At 40.2% G+C, this 8,297-nt stretch overlaps 1 non-coding gene across 1 annotated transcript; it reads right to left on the reverse strand.

The window, feature by feature from the left end:
* Nucleotides 1-6,652: 6,652 nt before the first annotated feature.
* Nucleotides 6,653-6,758, reverse strand: LOC112437995 (U6 spliceosomal RNA). The gene has a single exon (XR_003026506.1). It is a non-coding gene; the product is annotated as a U6 spliceosomal RNA (small nuclear RNA).
* Nucleotides 6,759-8,297: the final 1,539 nt, after the last annotated feature.

Consider the following 8,297-nt stretch of genomic DNA (forward strand, 5'->3'; position numbering starts at 1 on the left):
CTCCCAAAGTGCTAGGATTACAGGTGTGAGCCACTGTGCCCAGCCGACTTTACTGCAGTGCTAATCAACATTCTAACATTTCTTTGGAACTTAAGCTGATTCTAAAATGTAAATAGAAATGTATAAGAACAGATAAGACACAATGAGAAGTAGAGAATGGGTGGACTCACCCTAGGATACAACAGGACATATCAAGTATGGTAATTAAGGCATTATGGGCCTGGCATCATGGCTCACGCCTGTAATTCCAGCACTTTGGGAGGCTGAGGTGGGCAGATCACCTGAGGTCGGGAGTTCGAAACCAGCCTGACCAACAGGGAGAAATCCCATCTCTACTGAAAATACAAAATTAGCTGGGCTTGGTGGCGCATGCCTGTAATCCCAGCTACTCAGGAGGCTGAGGCAGGAGACTCGCTTGAACCCGGGAGGCAGAGGTTGTGGTGAGCTGAGATCGTGCCATTGCACTCCAGCCTGGGCAACAAGAGCGAAACACTGTCTCAAAAAAATAAAAATAAAAATAAAAATAAAAGAAAAAAAGAAAAAAAAAAGGGTGCCATTGAAACAAAGATATGTAATTGGACCATCAGAACCGAATACAGAGCCCAAAAACACACCCATAGATTGATATCTGATATAAATGACACAGCAACATTGCAGGTAAGTGGAGAAAAGATAGGCTTTTCAAAAAGTGATGAGTAATTAGTTACTCATATAGAAAAAATAAAACAAAATTGGAATTCTCAGACCAAATAAAATTCCAAGTGGAATTCAGGAACCTAGTTAGAAAACTTTTAGAATGTGGGAATATATCTACGCTCTTGGGTTAAAGATTTACTAATATACAAAAAACACAACTCATAAGGAAAAAGGTTGATAGTTACCATCAATGAAATAAAAAACACCTGGGTTCTGAAAACCATCATTAACGTGGTGAAAAGAGGATGGGCATGGTGGCTCAGGCCTGTAATCCCAGCAGTTTGGGAGGCTGAGGTGAGAGGATTGCTTGAGGCCAGGAGTTCGAGACCAGCCTGAGAAACATAGTGAGACTCCATCTTTACAAAAAAAAAAAAAAAAAAGAAGAAGAAAGAAATATCTAACTCCAGATTGGGGGAAAATATTTGCAATATACATAATTGACAAAGGATTTGAATCCAGAACATATAAATAACTCATAAATCGATAATTTAAAAAAACTGGAAAATGGGTAAAAGTCAAACAGGTAAATCTTAGAATAAGAAACCAAAATGGACAATAAATATATGAAAAGATAATCTCATTAAGAATCAGAGAAGTGCACACTAAGCCACAATAAAATACCATTTTAAATGCATCCAATTGGGAAAATGGAAAAGTCTGACAATTTCAGATGTTGGTAGCCAAATGGAGCAATGGGAACTCTCATACACTGCAGAAGTAAGTGTAAGTTGGCACAAGCACTTTGGAGACTCAGCAAGCAATATCTAAAGGTCAAGGTGCTTATGTCCTGCAACTCAGCACTACCACTGCTAACATGTACAAGAGGAGACATTTGCAAGAAAGTTCATTGTAATATTGTTTGTAACAATAAAAAAAAGAGAAAAATCACCCAAATGTCCACCAACAGGCGAATGGGTACATACATTGTGGTATATTCATATAATGAGACAAAAAGAAATTAATGAACCAACAAAAGAAATTAATGTTCAACAAAAGAAATTAATGAACCACAGCTAGATGTGTCATTATGAATTACTGTCAAAAACATAATGTTAAGTTAAAAAAACAAGTTTCAGAAAGTATTGTACCATTTTTATAAAACTTAAAAACATGAAAAGTAATATATATTTTACAATAGAGACATATATCTATTAGGCTGGTGCTTTTTTTTTTTTTGAGATAGAGTCTCGCTCTGTCACCCAGGCTGGAGTACAGTGGTGTGATCTCGGCTCACTGCAACCTCCGCCACCTGGGTTCAAGCGATTCTCCTGCCTCAGCCTCCCGAGTAGCTGGGATTACAGGCATGCACCACCACACCCGGCTAATTTTTGTATTTTTAGTAGAGGCGGGGTTTCACTATGTTGGCCAGGCTGGTCTCAAACTCCCGACCTCAGGCAATCTGCCTGCCTCGGCCTTGCAAAGTGTTGGGATTACAGGCGTGAGCCACTGCGCCTGGCCCGAAAACTGCAATTACCTTTGCAGCAACCTAATAGCAAAAGTATAAAAAGATGTATAGGAATAACAAATACCAAATTCAGGATGTGGTTCCCTTTTGGCAGGAAGGAATGAACTCAAGGAGGGTAACACAGAGCTAAAACTGTAGATTTAATGCTTTATTTCTTAAGTTGGGTGATGGGTATCTTTATTATTTGGACTATTTGTATAATTATTTGTATTATGTGGAATGACATGTGTCTCTTAAGTAGCATCATATGCTTATTCAGAAACATGGAAGGAAAGGAAGCAGGAATTGGGAGTTGGGAAGTGAAAGAAAATACAGGGGATTCCTGTTTTTTTAAACCTTGCCCTCCTGGTTGACATTTTAAACTATATATTATTACTACTTCAAAATAGTCAATACCGTCAAAATAATGAAAATTTGAGCCAGAGAGTAATATATGATATGCTTCTGGAAGATCTCCATTTTTTATTATTATACTTTAAGTTCTAGGGTATATGTGCACATCGTGCAGGTTTGTTACATATGTATACATGTGCCATGTTGGTGTGCTGCACCCATTAACTCGTCATTTACATTAGGTATATCTCCTAATGCTATCCCTCCCCCCTCCCCCCACCCCACAACAGGCCCCGGTGTGTGATGTTCCCCTTCCTGTGTCCAAGGGTTCTCATTGTTCAATTCCCACCTATGAGTGAGAACATGCGGCGTTTGGCTTTTTGTCCCTGCAATAGTTTGCTGAGAATGATGGTTTCCAGCTTCATCCATGTCCCTACAAAAGACATGAACTCATCCTTTTTTATGGCTACACAGTGTTCCATGGTGTATATGTGCCACATTTTCTTAATGCAGTCTATCATTGTTGGACATTTGGGTTGGTTCCAAGTCTTTGCTATTGTGAATAGTGCCACAATAAACATACATGTGCATATGTCTTTATAGCAGCATGATTTATAATCCTTTGGGTATATACCCAGTAATGGGATGGCTGGGTCAAACAGTATTTCTAGTTCTAGATCCTTGAGGAATCGCCACACTGTCTTCCACAATGGTTGAACCAGTTTACAGTCCCACCAACAGTGTAAAAGTGTTCCTATTTCTCCACATCCTCTCCAGCACCTGTTGTTTCCTGACTTTTTAATGATCGCCATTCTAACTGATGTGAGATGGTATCTCATTGTGGTTTTGATTTGCATTTCTCTGATGGCCAGTGATGATGAGCATTTTTTCATGTGTCTTTTGGCTGCATAAATGTCTTCTTTTGAAAGTGTCTGTTCATATCCTTTGCCCAGTTGTTGATGGGGTTGTTTGTTTTTTTCTTGTAAATTGGTTTGAGTTCTTTGTAGATTCTGGATATTAGCCCTTTGTCAGATGGGTAGATTGCAAAATTTTTCTCCCATTCTGTAGGTTGCCTGTTCACTGTGATGGTAGTTTCTTTTGCTGTGCAGAAGCTCTTTAGTTTAATTACTTCCCATTTGTCAATTTTGGCTTTTGTTGCCATTGCTTTTGGTGTTTTAGACATGAAGTTCTTGCCCATGCCTATGTCCTGCATGGTATTGCCTAGATTTTCTTCTAGGGTTTTTATGGTTTTAGGTCTAACATTTAAGACTTTAATCCATCTTGAATTAATTTTTGTATAAGGTGTAAAGAAAGGATCCAGTTTCAGCTTTCTACATATGGCTAGCCAGTTTTCCCAGCACCATTTATTAAATAGGGAATCCTTTCCTCATTTCTTGTTTTTGTCAGGTTTGTCAAAGATCAGATGGTTGTAGATGTGTGGTATTATTTCTGAGGGCTCTGTTCTGTTCCATTGATCTATATCTCTGTTTTGGTACCAGTACCATGCTGTTTTGGTTACTGTAGCCTTGTAGTATAGTTTGCAGTCAGGTAGCGTGATGCCTCCAGCTTTGTTCTTTTGGCTTAGGATTGACTTGGCAATGCGGGCTCTTTTTTGGTTCCATATGAACCTTAAAGTAGTTTTTTCTCCAAGTCTGTGAGGAAAGTCATTGGTAGCTTGATGGGGATGGCATTGAATCTATAAATTACCTTGGGCAGTATGGCCATTTTCATGATATTGATTCTTCCTATCCATGAGCATGGAATGTTCTTCCATTTGTTTGTGTCCTCTTTTATTTCGTTGAGCAGTGGTTTGTAGTTCTCCTTGAAGAGGTCCTTCACATCCCTTGTAAGTTGGATTCCTAGGTATTTTATTCTCTTTGAAGCAATTGTGAATGGGAATTCACTCATGATTTGGCTCTCTGTTTGTCTGTTATTGGTGTACAATAATGCTTGTGATTTTTGCACATTGATTTTGTATCCTGAGACTTTGCTGAAGTTGCTTATCAGCTTAAGGAGATTTTGGGCTGAGATGATGGGGTTTTCTAAATATACAATCATGTCATCTGCAAACAGGGACAATTTGACTTCCTTTTTTCCTAATTGAATACCCTTTATTTCTTTCTCCTGCCTGATTGCCCTGGCCAGAACTTCCAACACTATGTTGAATAGGAGTGGTGAGAGAGGGCATCCCTGTCTTGTGCCAGTTTTCAAAGGGAATGCTTCCAGTTTTTGCCCATTCAGTATGATATTGGCTGTGGGTTTGTCATAAATAGCTCTTAGTATTTTGAGATATGTCCCATCAATACCTAATTTATTGAGAGTTTTTAGCATTAAGGGCTGTTGAATTTTGTCAAAGGCCTTTTCTGCATCTATTGAGATAATCATGTGGTTTTTGTCTTTGGTTCTGTTTATATGATGGATTACGTTTATTGATTTTCATATGTTGAACCAGCCTTGCATCCCAGGGATGAAGCCCACTTGATCACAGTGGATAAGCTTTTTGATGTGCTGCTGGATTCGGTTTGCCAATATTTTATTGAGGATTTTTGCATCGATGTTCATCAGGGATATTGGTCTAAAATTCTCTTTTTTTGTTGTGTCTCTGCCAGGCTTTGGTATCAGGATGATGCTGGCCTCATAAAATGAGTTAGGGAAGATTCCCTCTTTTTCTATTGATTGGAAGACAGAGTCTCGCTCTGTTGCGCAGGCTGGAGTGCAGTGGCATGATCTCCGCTCACTGCAATCTCCGCCTCCTGGGTTCACACCATTTTCCTGCCTCAGCCTCCCAAGTAGCTGGGACTACAGGCACCCACCACCATGCCTGGCTAATTTTTTTGTATTTTTAGTAGAGACGGGGTTTCACCGTGTTAGCCAGGATGGTCTTGGTCTCCTGACCTCGTGATCCGCCCACCTCGGCCTCTGAGTGTGCTGGGATTACAGGTGTGAGCCACCGCGCCTGGCCTGGAAAATCTCCATTTTTACGACTTTTTCATTTTTAATTTTTTTTTAAGAGACAGGGTATCTGCCAGGCACAGTGGCTCATGCCTGTAATTCCAGCAGTTTGGGAGGCTGAGGCAGGTGGATAGCTTAAGCTCAGGAGTTCGAGATCAGCTTGGGCAACATGGTGAAACCCTGTCTCTACAAAAAAAAATACAAAAATTAGACCAGTGTGGTGGCAGGCACCTGTAATCCCAGTACTTGGGAGGCTGAGGCAGGAGAATCGCTTGAACCCAGGAGATGGAGGTTGCAGTGAGCCGAGATCGCACCACTGAACTCCAGCCTGAGTGACAGAGCGAGACCCTGTCTCAAAACAAAACAAAAAGAGACAGAGTCTTGCTCTGACGCCCAGGCTGGAGTACAGTGGTGTTATCATAGCTCACTCAGCCTATACACCTGGGGTCAAGAGATCCTCCTGCCTCAGCCTCCTGAGTAGCTGAGACTAGGAGGGTGAGCCACCGTACTGGGCTAAGATCTCCATTTTTAGATGCTTTATCTCAGTGTATTCAAAATATGGTCCTTGGACAAGTGTGGGTTGGTGATCTGGTCTGCCATCAACTAAATAGAGAACTAAGCCTAAGTGTTTGGGAACTTTTACTGCAATTTTAGAGTGATTTTATTTATGCTGAATCAATAATTTAAAAAGTGAGACTTGTATTTTGTATTCTATAATTTACTGTATTATCATTTTTTTCTAGAAATAAACTCTTACTTCTCAAAAGTATTGGTTGAAACGAATTAAAATGAACAAAAAACCAACTGGTTTTGCACAAGTAGTTTGAGATATATTGCTCTATCTTACTCAAAATTGATGTGTATGTGATTTCTTTTTCTATAATGTGAAGTTTTTTGTTTTGTTTTGTTCTTTGGGGATCTTGTGATCTACTCCTAAAATATTAATGTCATGTGGGATTCCAGAATTGTTTTGTTTTGTTCCAGATATTTGCCTTGCATATATAAAGAAGATGTGGCCATTCTTTGCATGCTGTTTCCCCAGAGACACATGTAAATGGAGTTGTAATTTCCTGTTGGTAAACAGCAAGTATTTAAATTAGAATCAGGTGGTAAGGTTGATATGTAGAAGGGTAATAAATTGAATTGCCTTCAAAGCGATACCTTTTCCAGTTAACTGTTAACTCACCAGTTTACTGCTTTTCTTTTCTTTCTTTTTTATGCTTCATGAATTTGTGTGTCATCTTTGTACAGGAGCCATGTGCTAATCTCTGCACTGTTCCAATTTTAGTGTTTGTGCTGCCAAAGCAAGCACGGCTTTTCTTAATCGTATCAAATATTACATGGTATGTGAAAACAGTATATATCTGGCTTGAGGTATTTCACTGATGACAAATGGACCTCATGTTATAGAGGAATGAAAGATATAAATTAATAAAACATGATCATGATAAGAATAAAACCAAACTAAATCTCCTCTCCAGTGCTTGGCAGCACACTCCCGGAGAGGGTTCAGGCTGTGCGTGGCCCCCCAGCGGTGCTCAGAGATGGCTTAATGGCCTCCGTGACAACAGGAGCCCAGACTGCACAAGATTCTGCCTCTGCAGATGCAGAACAGTAGGGGCCTCTGATGTGCTCGAACATCTGTTTTGGATCTCCATTTCTCCTCAAGAAGAGACTCCTTTTTAAAAATTGTTTTTTTGAAGCTGGATTACTTACTGATTTCCAGAGTCCTCTTACACCTGCCACTTCTCAAGGGAATACTTTGGGCATAATCTTTTAATCTTTCTGGAAAGCTAACAAAACATTACCTGTGCCAGGCCTTCCACCAGGAACACCCCATTCTTTCCATCATAGTGCTTTTTAAAGGACTTTATCATTTGTTCTCTGGGTTCATTTAACTCTTAACTTACACCGATTTAGCATCTTTGCTGTATTTCCTCGCTATTTCTTATTTCATTCTTTACATGTTATGTTACATTTCTGTTTGAGTCTTTACAGTATCTTCTTTCTTACCAACTTGTCTTTCTAGAATATTCTCACAATTAATGTTTTGGTTTGTTTTGAGGTAGGCGATCAGCAGGACTTGTTTTCTGAGCACTGGTCAGGACCCTGTCTATCTAAATGGTAGGTAGCAAAGAAACTGGCCAAAGCCAGGTAGGACCAGCAATTATAATGCACTTGCATAAGACACTTCTGTCAGTACCATGACAGTTTACAAATGCCATGGCAATGACCTGGAAGTTATCTTATATAATTCTGGGAACTGTCTTCCCTTTTTCCATAAAGTTTGTGAATAACCCACCCCTTATTTAGCAAATAGTTAAGAATGGGTATAAATATAGGTAGCCAGCAATCCACAAGTGCTACTCCGAACCAGTCTGTCTATGGGATGGCCCTGCTCTGTCTATGGAGCAGTCACTTGGCTGTACACTGTTGCTCAAATAAACTTGCTCTCTTTCATTGTCAGCTCACTCTTGAATTCCTTCCTGGGTGAAGCCAAGGATCCTCCTGAGCTGAGCCCCAATTTCGGGACTTGCCTGTATCAGCCTGGTGACCCAGATGGGACAAACAATGGGAACAAGATGAATGGGACAAAGTGACTCAGTACAGATCGGAGTTGTGGAGCTGTAACCCTATGAAGCTGTAACTCTAGGGCAGTTTGCGCTGTAGAACTGCGCCTAAAGGACTCTTTTCAGAGCCATCATCTTTCCTGGCAACTCACAAGACAAGGGAACCTGAGGGAAACCTTCACCGAAACCCCAAATAAAGACAGATTAGCACCATTTGACTTCCACACACAAAGGTCAGTCTTCCCTTTGTTCCCCCTCAATATTGACCTTTTTGGGTGAGC

The sequence above is a fragment of the Pan paniscus genome, chromosome 21 (genome assembly GCF_029289425.2).
Source record: "Pan paniscus chromosome 21, NHGRI_mPanPan1-v2.0_pri, whole genome shotgun sequence".
Lineage (NCBI taxonomy): Eukaryota > Metazoa > Chordata > Mammalia > Primates > Hominidae > Pan > Pan paniscus.